Consider the following 14383-nt stretch of genomic DNA (forward strand, 5'->3'; position numbering starts at 1 on the left):
ACCTGCAACGTTTGGTTTAGGTTTTGGGTGCATTTTTAATTTTATTGCTTAAATCGCATTTTCTCGACTAGCTGAGCACGTTTTCTGAAATGTGCTCCTCCCGTCACTCTGGTTGGGTGCGCATAGTAAAAAGTGCTCTTGGCAGCTATAGAGTGCCGCGTTGACCACTCCGCATGAAGAAATAACCACCTGCAACGTTTGGTTTAGGTTTTGGGCGCATTTTTAATTTTATTGCTTAAATCGCATTTTCTCGACGAGCTGAGCACGTTTTCTGGAATGTGCTCCTCCCGTCACTCTGGTTGGGTGTGCATAGTAAAAAGTGCTCTTGGCAGCTAGAGAGTGCCGCGTTGACTGCTGCGCACGAAGAAATAACCACCTGCAACGTTTGGTTTAGGTTTTAGGTGCATTTTTAATTTTATTGCTTAAATCGCATTTTCTCGACGAGCTGAGCACGTTTTCTGAAATGTGCTCCTCCCGTCACTCTGGTTGGGTGCGCATAGTAAAAAGTGCTCTTGGCAGCTAGAGAGTGCCGCGTTGACCACTGCGCATAAAGAAAAAACCACCTGCAACGTTTGGTTTAGGTTTTAGGTGCATTTTTAATTTTATTGCTTGAATCGCATTTTCTCGACGAGCTGAGCACGTTTTCTGAAATGTGCTCCTCCCGTCACTCTGGTTGGGTGCGCATAATAAAAAGTGCTCTTGGCAGCTAGAGAGTGCCGCGTTGACCACTGCGCATGAAGAAATAACCACCTGCAACGTTTGGTTTAGGTTTTGGGTGCATTTTTAATTTTATTGCTTAAATTGCATTTTCTCGACGAGCTGAGCACGTTTTCTGAAATGTGCTCCTCCCGTCACTCTGGTTGGGTGCGCATAGTAAAAAGTGCTCTTGGCAGCTAGAGAGTGCCGCGTTGACCACTGCGCATGAAGAAATGACCACCTGCAACGTTTGGTTTAGGTTTTAGGTGCATTTTTAATTTTATTGCTTAAATCGCATTTTCTCGTCGAGCTGAGCACGTTTTCTGAAATGCGCTCCTCCCGTCACTCTTGTTGGGTGTGCATAGTAAAAAGTGCTCTTGGCAGCTCGAGAGTGCCGCGTTGACCACTGCGCATGAAGAAATGACCACCTGCAACTTTTGGTTTAGGTTTTGGGTGCATTTTTAATTTTATTGCTTAAATCGCATTTTCTCGACGAGCTGAGCACGTTTTCTGAAATGTGCTCCACCCGTCACTCTGGTTTGGTGCGCATAGTAAAAAGTGCTCTTGGCAGCTAGAGAGTGCCGCGTTGACCACTGCGCATGAATAAAAAAACACCTGCAACGTTTGGTTTAGGTTTTGGGTGCATTTTTAATTTTATTGCTTAAATCGCATTTTCTCGTCGAGCTGAGCACGTTTTCTGAAATGCGCTCCTCCCGTCACTCTGGTTGGGTGTGCATCGTAAAAAGTGCTCCTGGCAGCTAGAGAGTGCCGCGTTGACCACTGCGCATGAAGAAATGACCATCTGCAACGTTTGGTTTAGGTTTCGGGTGCATTTTTAATTTTATTGCTTAAATCGCATTTTCTCGACGATCTGAGCACGTTTTCTGGAATATGCTCCTCCCGTCACTCTGGTTGGGTGCGCATAGTAAAAAGTGCTCTTGGCAGCTAGAGAGTGCCGCGTTGACCACTTCGCATGAAGAAATAACCACCTGCAACGTTTGGTTTAGGTTTTGGGTGCATTTTTAATTTTATTGCTTAAATCGCATTTTCTCGACGAGCTGAGCACGTTTTCTGAAATGCGCTCCTCTCGTCACTCTGGTTGGGTGTGCATAGTAAAAAGTGCTCTTGGCAGCTAGAGAGTGCCGCGTTGACCACTGCACATGAAGAAATGACCATCTGCAACGTTTGGTTTAGGTTTTGGGTGCATTTTTAATTTTATTGCTTCAATCGCATTTTCTCGACGAGCTGAGCACGTTTTCTGGAATGTGCTCCTCCCGTCACTCTGGTTGGGTGTGTATAGTAAAAAGTGCTCTTGGCAGCTAGAGAGTGCCGCGTTGACCACTGCGCATGAAGAAATAACCACCTGCAACGTTTGGTTTAGGTTTTAGGTGCATTTTTAATTTTATTGCTTCAATCGCATTTTCTCGACGAGCTGAGCACGTTTTCTGAAATGTGCTCCTCCCGTCACTCTGGTTGGGTGTGCATAGTAAAAAGTGCTCTTGGCAGCTAGAGAGTGCCGCGTTGACCACTGCGCATGAAGAAATAACCACCTGCAACGTTTGGTTTAGGTTTTGGGTGCATTTTTAATTTTATTGCTTAAATCGCATTTTCTCGACGAGCTGAGCACGTTTTCTTAAATGTGCTCCTCCCGTCAATCTGGTTGGGTGCGCATAGTAAAAAGTGCTCTTGGCAGCTAGAGAGTGCCGCGTTGACCACTGCGCATGAAGAAATAACCACCTGCAACGTTTGGTTTAGGTTTTGGGTTCATTTTTAATTTTATTGCTTAAATTGCATTTTCTGGACGAGCTGAGCACGTTTTCTGAAATGTGCTCCTCCCGTCACTCTGGTTGGGTGCGCATAGTAAAAAGTGCTCTTGGCAGCTAGAGAGTGCCGCGTTGACTGCTGCGCATGAAGAAATAACCACCTGCAACGTTTGGTTTAGGTTTTAGGTGCATTTTTAATTTTATTGCTTAAATCGCATTTTCTCGACGAGCTGAGCACGTTTTCTGAAATGTGCTCCTCCCGTCACTCTGGTTGGGTGCGCATAGTAAAAAGTGCTCTTGGCAGCTAGAGAGTGCCGCGTTGACCACTGCGCATGAAGAAATAACCCCCTGCAACGTTTGGTTTAGGTTTTGGGTGCATTTTTAATTTTATTGCTTAAATGGCATTTTCTCGACGAGCTGAGCACGTTTTCTGAAATGTGCTCCTCCCGTCACTCTGGTTGGGTGCGCATAGTAAAAAGTGCTCTTGGCAGCTATAGAGTGCCGCGTTGACCACTGCGCATGAAGAAATAACCACCTGCAACGTTTGGTTTAGGTTTTGGGCGCATTTTTAATTTTATTGCTTAAATTGCATTTTCTCGTCGAGCTGAGCACGTTTTCTGAAATGCGCTCCTCCCGTCACTCTTGTTGGGTGTGCATAGTAAAAAGTGCTCTTGGCAGCTAGAGAGTGCCGCGTTGACCACTGCGCATGAAGAAATGACCATCTGCAACGTTTGGTTTAGGTTTTGGGTGCATTTTTAATTTTATTGCTTAAATCGCATTTTCTCGACGAGCTGAGCACGTTTTCTGAAATGTGCTCCTCCCGTCACTCTGGTTGGGTGCGCATAGTAAAAAGTGCTCTTGGCAGCTAGAGAGTGCCGCGTTGACCACTGCGCATGAAGAAATAACCACCTGCAACGTTTGGTTTAGGTTTTAGGTGCATTTTTAATTTTATTGCTTAAATCGCATTTTCTCGATGAGCTGAGCACGTTTTCTGAAATGTGCTCCTCCCGTCACTCTGGTTGGGTGCGCATAGTAAAAAGTGCTCTTGGCAGCTAGAGAGTGCCGCGTTGACTGCTGCGCACGAAGAAATAACCACCTGCAACGTTTGGTTTAGGTTTTAGGTGCATTTTTAATTTTATTGCTTAAATTGCGTTTTCTCGACGAGCTGAGCACGTTTTCTGAAATGTGCTCCTCCCGTCACTCTGGGTGGGTGCGCATAGTAAAAAGTTCTCTTGGCAGCTAGAGAGTGCGGCGTTGACCACTGCGCATGAAGAAATAACCACCTGCAACGTTTGGTTTAGGTTTTGGGTGCATTTTTAATTTTATTGCTTAAATCGCATTTTCTCGACGAGCTGAGCACGTTTTCTGGAATGTGCTCCTCCCGTCACTCTGGTTGGGTGTGCATAGTAAAAAGTGCTCTTGGCAGCTAGAGAGTGCCGCGTTGACCACTGCGCATGAAGAAATGACCATCTGCAGCGTTTGGTTTAGGTTTTAGGTGCATTTTTAATTTTATTGCTTAAATCGCATTTTCTCGACGAGCTGAGCACGTTTTCTGAAATGTGCTCCTCCCGTCACTCTGGTTGAGTGCGCATAGTAAAAAGTGCTCTTGGCAGCTAGAGAGTGCCGCGTTGACCACTGCGCATGAAGAAATAACCACCTGCAACGTTTGGTTTAGGTTTTAGGTGCATTTTTAATTTTATTGCTTAAATCGCATTTTCTCGACGAGCTGAGCACGTTTTCTGAAATGTGCTCCTCCCGTCACTCTGGTTGGGTGTGCATAGTAAAAAGTGCTCTTGGCAGCTAGAGAGTGCCGCGTTGACCACTGCGCATGAAGAAATAACCACCTGCAACGTTTGGTTTAGGTTTTGGGCGCATTTTTAATTTTATTTGCTTAAATCGCATTTTCTCGTCGAGCTGAGCACGTTTTCTGAAATGCGCTCCTCCCGTCACTCTTGTTGGGTGTGCATAGTAAAAAGTGCTCTTGGCAGCTAGAGAGTGCCGCGTTGACCACTGCGCATGAAGAAATAACCACCTGCAACGTTTGGTTTAGGTTTTAGGTGCATTTTTAATTTTATTCCTTAAATCGCATTTTCTCGACGAGCTGAGCACGTTTTCTGAAATGTGCTCCTCCCGTCACTCTGGTTGGGTGTGCATAGTAAAAAGTGCTCTTGGCAGCTAGAGAGTGCCGCGTTGACCACTGCGCATGAAGAAATGACCATCTGCAACGTTTGGTTTAGGTTTTGGGTGCATTTTTAATTTTATTGCTTAAATCGCATTTTCTCGACGAGCTGAGCACGTTTTCTGAAATGTGCTCCTCCCGTCACTCTGGTTGGGTGCGCATAGTAAAAAGTGCTCTTGGCAGCTAGAGAGTGCCGCGTTGACCACTGCGCATGAATAAATGACCATCTGCAACGTTTGGTTTAGGTTTTAGGTGCATTTTTAATTTTATTGCTTAAATCGCATTTTCTCGACGAGCTGAGCACGTTTTCTGAAATGTGCTCCTCCCGTCACTCTGGTTGGGTGCGCATAGTAAAAAGTGCTCTTGGCAGCCAGAGAGTGCCACGTTGACCACTGCGCATGAAGAAATAACCACCTGCAACGTTTGGTTTGGTTTTAGGTGCATTTTTAATTTTATTGCTTAAATCGCATTTTCTCGACGAGCTGAGCACGTTTTCTGAAATGTGCTCCTCCCGTCACTCTGGTTGGGTGCGCATAGTAAAAAGTGCTCTTGGCAGCTAGAGAGTGCCGCGTTGACCGCTGCGCATGAAGAAATAACCACCTGCAACGTTTGGTTTAGGTTTTAGGTGCATTTTTAATTGTATTGCTTAAATCGCATTTTCTCGACGAGCTGAGCACGTTTTCTGAAATGTGCTCCTCCCGTCACTCTGGTTGGGTGCGCATAGTAAAAAGTGCTCTTGGCAGCTAGAGAGTGCCACGTTGACCACTGCGCATGAAGAAATAACCACCTGCAACGTTTGGTTTAGGTTTTAGGTGCATTTTTAATTTTATTGCTTAAATCGCATTTTCTCGTCGAGCTCAGCACGTTTTCTAAAATGCGCTCCTCCCGTCACTCTGGTTGGGTGCGCATAGTAAAAAGTGCTCTTGGCAGCTAGAGAGTGCCGCGTTGACTGCTGCGCACGAAGAAATAACCACCTGCAACGTTTGGTTTAGGTTTTAGGTGCATTTTTAATTTTATTGCGTAAATCAAATTTTCTCGACGAGCTGAGCACGTTTTCTGACATGTGCTCCTCCCGTTACTCTGGTTGGGTGCGCATAGTAAAAAGTGCTCTTGGCAGCTAGAGAGTGACGCGTTGACCACTGCGCATGAAGAAATAACCACCTGCAACGTTTGGTTTAGGTTTTAGGTGCATTTTTAATTTTATTGCTTAAATCGCATTTTCTCGACGAGCTGAGCACGTTTTCTGAAATGTGCTCCTCCCGTCACTCTGGTTGGGTGTGCATAGTAAAAAGTGCTCTTGGCAGCTAGAGAGTGCCGCGTTGACCACTGCGCATGAAGAAATGACCATCTGCAACGTTTGGTTTAGGTTTTGGGTGCATTTTTAATTTTATTGCTTAAATCGCATTTTCTCGACGAGCTGAGCACGTTTTCTGAAATGTGCTCCTCCCGTCACTCTGGTTGGGTGCGCATAGTAAAAAGTGCTCTTGGCAGCTAGAGAGTGCCGCGTTGACCACTGCGCATGAAGAAATGACCATCTGCAACGTTTGGTTTAGGTTTTAGGTGCATTTTTAATTTTATTGCTTAAATCGCATTTTCTCGACGAGCTGAGCACGTTTTCTGAAATGTGCTCCTCCCGTCACTCTGGTTGGGTGCGCATAGTAAAAAGTGCTCTTGGCAGCTAGAGAGTGCCACGTTGACCACTGCGCATGAAGAAATAACCACCTGCAACGTTTGGTTTGGTTTTAGGTGCATTTTTAATTTTATTGCTTAAATCGCATTTTCTCGACGAGCTGAGCACGTTTTCTGAAATGTGCTCCTCCCGTCACTCTGGTTGGGTGCGCATAGTAAAAAGTGCTCTTGGCAGCTAGAGAGTGCCGCGTTGACCGCTGCGCATGAAGAAATAACCACCTGCAACGTTTGGTTTAGGTTTTAGGTGCATTTTTAATTTTATTGCTTAAATCGCATTTTCTCGACGAGCTGAGCACGTTTTCTGAAATGTGCTCCTCCCGTCACTCTGGTTGGGTGCGCATAGTAAAAAGTGCTCTTGGCAGCTAGAGAGTGCCACGTTGACCACTGCACATGAAGAAATAACCACCTGCAACGTTTGGTTTAGGTTTTAGGTGCATTTTTAATTTTATTGCTTAAATCGCATTTTCTCGTCGAGCTCAGCACGTTTTCTAAAATGCGCTCCTCCCGTCAGTCTGGTTGGGTGCGCATAGTAAAAAGTGCTCTTGGCAGCTAGAGAGTGCCGCGTTGACTGCTGCGCACGAAGAAATAACCACCTGCAACGTTTGGTTTAGGTTTTACGTGCATTTTTAATTTTATTGCTTAAATCGCATTTTCTCGACGAGCTGAGCACGTTTTCTGATATGTGCTCCTCCCGTCACTCTGGTTGGGTGCGCATAGTAAAAAGTGCTCTTGGCAGCTAGAGAGTGCCGCGTTGACCACTGCGCATGAAGAAATAACCACCTGCAACGTTTGGTTTAGGTTTTGGGTACATTTTTAATTTTATTGCTTAAATTGCATTTTCTGGACGAGCTGAGCACGTTTTCTGAAATGTGCTCCTCCCGTCACTCTGGTTGGGTGTGCATAGTAAAAAGTGCTCTTGGCAGCTAGAGAGTGCCGCGTTGACCACTGCGCATGAAAAAATGACCATCTGCAACGTTTAGTTTAGGTTTTAGGTGCATTTTTAATTTAATTGCTTAAATAGCATTTTCTGGACGAGCTGAGCACGTTTACTGAAATGTGCTCCTCCCGTCACTCTGGTTGGGTGCGCATAGTAAAAAGTGCTCTTGGCAGCTAGAGAGTGCCGCGTTGACCACTGCGCATGAAGAAATAACCACCTGCAACGTTTGGTTTAGGTTTTGGGTGCATTTTTAATTTTATTGCTTAAATCGCATTTTCTCGACTAGCTGAGCACGTTTTCTGAAATGTGCTCCTCCCGTCACTCTGGTTGGGTGCGCATAGTAAAAAGTGCTCTTGGCAGCTATAGAGTGCCGCGTTGACCACTGCGCATGAAGAAATAACCACCTGCAACGTTTGGTTTAGGTTGTGGGTGCATTTTTAATTTTATTGCTTAAATCGCATTTTCTCGACGAGATGAGCACGTTTTCTGAAATGTGCTCCTCCCGTCACTCTGGTTGGGTGCGCATAGTAAAAAGTGCTCTTGGCAGCTAGAGAGTGCCGCGTTGACCGCTGCGCATGAAGAAATAACCACCTGCAACGTTTGGTTTAGGTTTTAGGTGCATTTTTAATTTTATTGCTTAAATCGCATTTTCTCGACGAGCTGAGCACGTTTTCTGAAATGTGCTCCTCCCGTCACTCTGGTTGGGTGTGCATAGTAAAAAGTGCTCTTGGCAGCTAGAGAGTGCCGCGTTGACCACTGCGCATGAAGAAATGACCATCTGCAACGTTTGGTTTAGGTTTTAAGTGCATTTTTAATTTTATTGCTTAAATCGCATTTTCTCGACGAGCTGAGCACGTTTTCTGAAATGTGCTCCTCCCGTCACTCTGGTTGGGTGCGCATAGTAAAAAGTGCTCGTGGCAGCTAGAGAGTGCCGCATTGACCCCTGCGCATGAAGAAATAACCACCTGCAACGTTTGGTTTAGGTTTTGGGTGCATTTTTAATTTTATTGCTTAAATCGCATTTTCTCGACGAGCTGAGCACGTTTTCTGAAATGTGCTCCTCCAGTGACTCTGTTTGGGTGCGCATAGTAAAAAGTCCTCTTGGCAGCTAGAGAGTGCTGCGTTGACCACTGCGCATGAAGAAATAACCACCTGCAACGTTTGGTTTAGGTTTTGGGTGCATTTTTAATTTTATTGCTTAAATCGCATTTTCTCGTCGAGCTCAGCACGTTTTCTGAAATGCGCTCCTCCCGTCACTCTGGTTGGGTGCGCATAGTAAAAAGTGCTCTTGGCAGCTAGAGAGTGCCGCGTTGACTGCTGCGCACGAAGAAATAACCACCTGCAACCTTTGGTTTAGGTTTTAGGTGCATTTTTAATTTTATTGCTTCAATCGCATTTTCTCGACGAGCTGAGCACGTTTTCTGAAATGTGCTCCTCCCGTCACTCTGGTTGGGTGCGCATAGTAAAAAGTGCTCTTGGCAGCTAGAGAGTGCCGCGTTGACCACTGCGCATGAAGAAATAACCACCTGCAACGTTTGGTTTAGGTTTTGGGTACATTTTTAATTTTATTGCTTAAATTGCATTTTCTGGACGAGCTGAGCACGTTTTCTGAAATGTGCTCCTCCCGTCACTCTGGTTGGGTGTGCATAGTAAAAAGTGCTCTTGGCAGCTATAGAGTGCCGCGTTGACCACTGCGCATGAAGAAATAACCACCTGCAACGTTTGGTTTAGGTTTTGGGTGCATTTTTAATTTTATTGCTTAAATCGCATTTTCTCGACGAGCTGAGCACGTTTTCTGAAATGCGCTCCTCCCGTCACTCTGGTTGGGTGCGCATAGTAAAAAGTGCTCTTGGCAGCTAGAGAGTGCCGCGTTGACTGCTGCGCACGAAGAAATAACCACCTGCAACGTTTGGTTTAGGTTTTAGGTGCATTTTTAATTTTATTGCTTAAATCGCATTTTCTCGACGAGCTGAGCACGTTTTCTGAAATGTGCTCCTCCCGTCACTCTGGTTGGGTGCGCATAGTAAAAAGTGCTCTTGGCAGCTAGAGAGTGCCGCGTTGACCACTGCGCATGAAGAAATAACCACCTGCAACGTTTGGTTTAGGTTTTGGGTACATTTTTAATTTTATTGCTTAAATTGCATTTTCTGGACGAGCTGAGCACGTTTTCTGGAATGTGCTCCTCCCGTCACTCTGGTTGGGCGTGCATAGTAAAAAGTGCTCTTGGCAGCTAGAGAGTGCCGCGTTGACCACTGCGCATGAAAAAATGACCATCTGCAACGTTTGGTTTAGGTTTTAGGTGCATTTTTAATTTTATTGCTTAAATCGCATTTTCTCGACGAGCTGAACACGTTTTCTGAAATGTGCTCCTCCCGTCACTCTGGTTGGGTGTGCATAGTAAAAAGTGCTCTTGGCAGCTAGAGAGTGCCGCGTTGACCACTGCGCATGAAGAAATAACCACCTGCAACGTTTGGTTTAGGTTTTGGGTGCATTTTTAATTTTATTGCTTAAATCGCATTTTCTCGACGAGCTGAGCACGTTTTCTGAAATGTGCTCCTCCCGTTACTCTGGATGGGTGCGCATAGTAAAAAGTGCTCTTGGCAGCTAGAGAGTGCCGCGTTGACCACTGCGCATGAAGAAATAACCACCTGCAACGTTTGGTTTAGGTTTTAGGTGCATTTTTAATTTTATTGCTTAAATCGCATTTTCTCGACGAGCTGAGCACGTTTTCTGAAATGTGCTCCTCCCGTCACTCTGGTTGGGTGCGCATAGTAAAAAGTGCTCTTGGTAGCTAGAGAGTGCCGCGTTGACCACTGCGCATGAAGAAATAACCACCTGCAACGTTTGGTTTAAGTTTTAGGTGCATTTTTAATTTTATTGCTTAAATCGCATTTTCTCGACGAGCTGAGCACGTTTTCTGAAATGTGCTCCTCCCGTCACTCTGGTTGGGTGCGCATAGTAAAAAGTGCTCTTGGCAGCTAGAGAGTGCCGCGTTGACTGCTGCGCATGAAGAAATAACCACCTGCAACTTTTGGTTTAGGTTTTAGGTGCATTTTTAATTTTATTGCTTAAATCGCATTTTCTCGACGAGCTGAGCACGTTTTCTGAAATGCGCTCCTCCCGTCACTCTGGTTGGGTGCGCATAATAAAAAGTGCTCTTGGCAGCTAGAGAGTGCCGCGTTGACCTCTGCGCATGAAGAAATAACCACCTGCAACGTTTGGTTTAGGTTTTGGGTGCATTTTTAATTTTTTTGCTTAAATCGCATTGTCTGGACGAGCTGAGCACGTTTTCTGAAATGTGCTCCTCCCGTCACTCTGGTTGGGTGTGCATAGTAAAAAGTGCTCTTGGCAGCTAGAGAGTGCCGCGTTGACCACTGCGCATGAAGAAATGACCATCTGCAACGTTTGGTTTAGGTTTTAGGTGCATTTTTAATTTTATTGCTTAAATTGCATTTTCTGGACGAGCTGAGCACGTTTTCTGAAATGTGCTCCTCCCGTCACTCTGGTTGGGTGCACATAGTAAAAAGTGCTCTTGGCAGCTAGAGAGTGCCGCGTTGACCACTGCGCATGAAGAAATAACCACCTGCAAAGTTTGCTTTAGGTTTTGGGTGCATTTTTAATTTTATTGCTTAAATCGCATTTACTCGACGAGCTGAGCACGTTTTCTGAAATGTGCTCCTCCCGTCACTCTGGTTGGGTGCGCATAGTAAAAAGTGCTCTTGGCAGCTAGAGAGTGCCGCGTTGACTGCTGCATATGAAGAAATAACCACCTGCAACGTTTTGTTTAGGTTTTAGGTGCATTTTTAATTTTATTGCTTAAATCGCATTTTCTCGACGAGCTGAGCACGTTTTCTGAAATGTGCTCCTCCCGTCACTCTGGTTGGGTGCGCATAGTAAAAAGTGCTCCTGGCAGCTAGAGAGTGCCGCGTTGACTGCTGCGCATGAAAAAATGACCATCTGCAACGTTTGGTTTAGGTTTTAGGTGCATTTTTAATTTTATTGCTTAAATAGCATTTTCTGGACGAGCTGAGCACGTTTTCTGAAATGTGCTCCTCCCGTCACTCTGGTTGGGTGCGCATAGTAAAAAGTGCTCTTGGCAGCTAGAGAGTGCCGCGTTGACCACTGCGCATGTAGAAATAACCACCTGCAACGTTTGGTTTAGGTTTTGGGTGCATTTTTAATTTTATTGCTTAAATCGCATTATCTCGACGAGCTGAGCACGTTTTCTGAAATGTGCTCCTCCCGTCACTCTGGTTGGGTGTGCATAGTAAAAAGTGCTCTTGGCAGCTAGAGAGTGCCGCGTTGACCACTGCGCATGAAAAAATGACCATCTGCAACGTTTGGTTTAGGTTTTGGGTGCAGTTTTAATTTTATTGCTTAAATCGCATTTTCTCGACGAGCTGAGCACGTTTTCTGGAATGTGCTCCTCCCGTCACTCTGGTTGGGTGTGCATAGTAAAAAGTGCTCTTGGCAGCTAGAGAGTGCCGCGTTGACCACTGCGCATGAAGAAATGACCATCTGCAGCGTTTGGTTTAGGTTTTAGGTGCATTTTTAATTTTATCGCTTAAATCGCATTTTCTCGACGAGCTGAGCACGTTTTCTGAAATGTGCTCCTCCCGTCACTCTGGTTGGGTGCGCATAGTAAAAAGTGCTCTTGGCAGCTAGAGAGTGCCGCGTTGACCACTGCGCATGAATAAATGACCATCTGTAGCGTTTGGTTTAGGTTTTAGGTGCATTTTTAATTTTATTGCTTAAATCTCATTTTCTCGACGAGCTGAGCACGTTTTCTGAAATGTGCTCCTCCCGTCACTCTGGTTGGGTGCGCATAGTAAAAAGTGCTCTTGGCAGCTAGAGAGTGCCGCGTTGACCACTGCGCATAAAGAAATAACCACCTGCAACATTTGGTTTAGGTTTTAGGTGCATTTTTAATTTTATTGCTTAAATCGCATTTTCTCGACGAGCTGAGCACGTTTTCTGAAATGTGCTCCTCCCGTCACTCTGGTTGGGTGCGCATAGTAAAAAGTGCTCTTGGCAGCTAGAGAGTGCCGCGTTGACCACTGCGCATGAAGAAATGACCATCTGCAACGTTTGGTTTAGGTTTTAGGTGCATTTTTAATTTTATTGCTTAAATCGCATTTTCTCGACGAGCTGAGCACGTTTTCTGAAATGTGCTCCTCCCGTCACTCTGGTTGGGTGCGCATAGTAAAAAGTGCTCTTGGCAGCTAGAGAGTGCCGCGTTGACCGCTGCGCATGAAGAAATAACCACCTGCAACGTTTGGTTTAGGTTTTAGGTGCATTTTTAATTTTATTGCTTAAATCGCATTTTCTCGACGAGCTGAGCACGTTTTCTGAAATGTGCTCCTCCCGTCACTCTGGTTGGGTGTGCATAGTAAAAAGTGCTCTTGGCAGCTAGAGAGTGCCGCGTTGACCACTGCGCATGAAGAAATGACCATCTGCAACGTTTGGTTTAGGTTTTAACTGCATTTTTAATTTTATTGCTTAAATCGCATTTTCTCGACGAGCTGAGCACGTTTTCTGAAATGTGCTCCTCCCGTCACTCTGGTTGGGTGCGCATAGTAAAAAGTGCTCTTGGCAGCTAGAGAGTGCCGCGTTGACGACTGCGCATGAAAAAATGACCATCTGCAACGTTTGGTTTAGGTTTTAGGTGCATTTTTAATTTTATTGCTTAAATCGCATTTTCTCGACGAGCTGAGCACGTTTTCTGAAATGCGCTCCTCCCGTCACTCTGGTTGGGTGCGCATAATAAAAAGTGCTCTTGGCAGCTAGAGAGTGCCGCGTTGACCACTGCGCATGAAGAAATGACCATCTGCAACGTTTGGTTTAGGTTTTAGGTGCATTTTTAATTTTATTGCTTAAATCGCATTTTCTCGACGAGCTGAGCACGTTTTCTGAAATGTGCTCCTCCCGTCACTCTGGTTGGGTGCGCATAGTAAAAAGTGCTCTTGGCAGCTAGAGAGTGCCGCGTTGACCACTGCGCATGAAGAAATAACCACCTGCAACGTTTGGTTTAGGTTTTAGGTGCATTTTTAATTTTATTGCTTAAATGGCATTTTCTCGACGAGCTGAGCACGTTTTCTGAAATGTGCTCCTCCCGTCACTCTGGTTGGGTGCGCATAGTAAAAAGTGCTCTTGGCAGCTAGAGAGTGCCGCGTTGACCACTGCGCACGAAGAAATGACCATCTGCAACGTTTGGTTTAGGTTTTAGGTGCATTTTTAATTTTATTGCTTAAATCGCATTTTCTCAACGAGCTGAGCACGTTTTCTGAAATGTGCTCCTCCCGTCACTCTGGTTGGGTGCGCATAGTAAAAAGTGCTCTTGGCAGCTAGAGAGTGCCGCGTTGACTGCTGCGCATGAAGAAATAACCACCTGCAACTTTTGGTTTAGCTTTTAGGTGCATTTTTAATTTTATTGCTTAAATCGCATTTTCTCGACGAGCTGAGCACGTTTTCTGAAATGCGCTCCTCCCGTCACTCTGGTTGGGTGCGCATAGTAAAAAGTGCTCTTGGCAGCTAGAGAGTGCCGCGTTGACCACTGCGCATGAAGAAATAACCACCTGCAACGTTTGGTTTAGGTTTTGGGTTCATTTTTAATTTTATTGCTTAAATCGCATTGTCTGGACGAGCTGAGCACGTTTTCTGAAATGTGCTCCTCCCGTCACTCTGGTTGGGTGTGCATAGTAAAAAGTGCTCTTGGCAGCTAGAGAGTGCCGCGTTGACCACTGCGCATGAAGAAATGATCATCTGCAACGTTTGGTTTAGGTTTTAGGTGCCTTTTTAATTTTATTGCTTAAATCGCATTTTCTGGACGAGCTGAGCACGTTTTCTGAAATGTGCTCCTCCCGTCACTCTGGTTGGGTGCGCATAGTAAAAAGTGCTCTTGGCAGCTAGAGAGTGCCGCGTTGACAACTGCGCATGAAGAAATAACCACGTGCAACGTTTGGTTTAGGTTTTGGGTGCATTTTTAATTTTATTGCTTAAATCGCATTTACTCGTCGAGCTGAGCACGTTTTCTGAAATGTGCTCCTCCCGTCACTCTGGTTGGGTGCGCATAGTAAAAAGTGCTCTTGGCAGCTAGAGAGTGCCGCGTTGACTGCTGCG

The sequence above is a fragment of the Syngnathus scovelli genome, chromosome 6 (assembly GCF_024217435.2).
Source record: "Syngnathus scovelli strain Florida chromosome 6, RoL_Ssco_1.2, whole genome shotgun sequence".
In the NCBI taxonomy this organism is placed as follows: domain Eukaryota; kingdom Metazoa; phylum Chordata; class Actinopteri; order Syngnathiformes; family Syngnathidae; genus Syngnathus; species Syngnathus scovelli.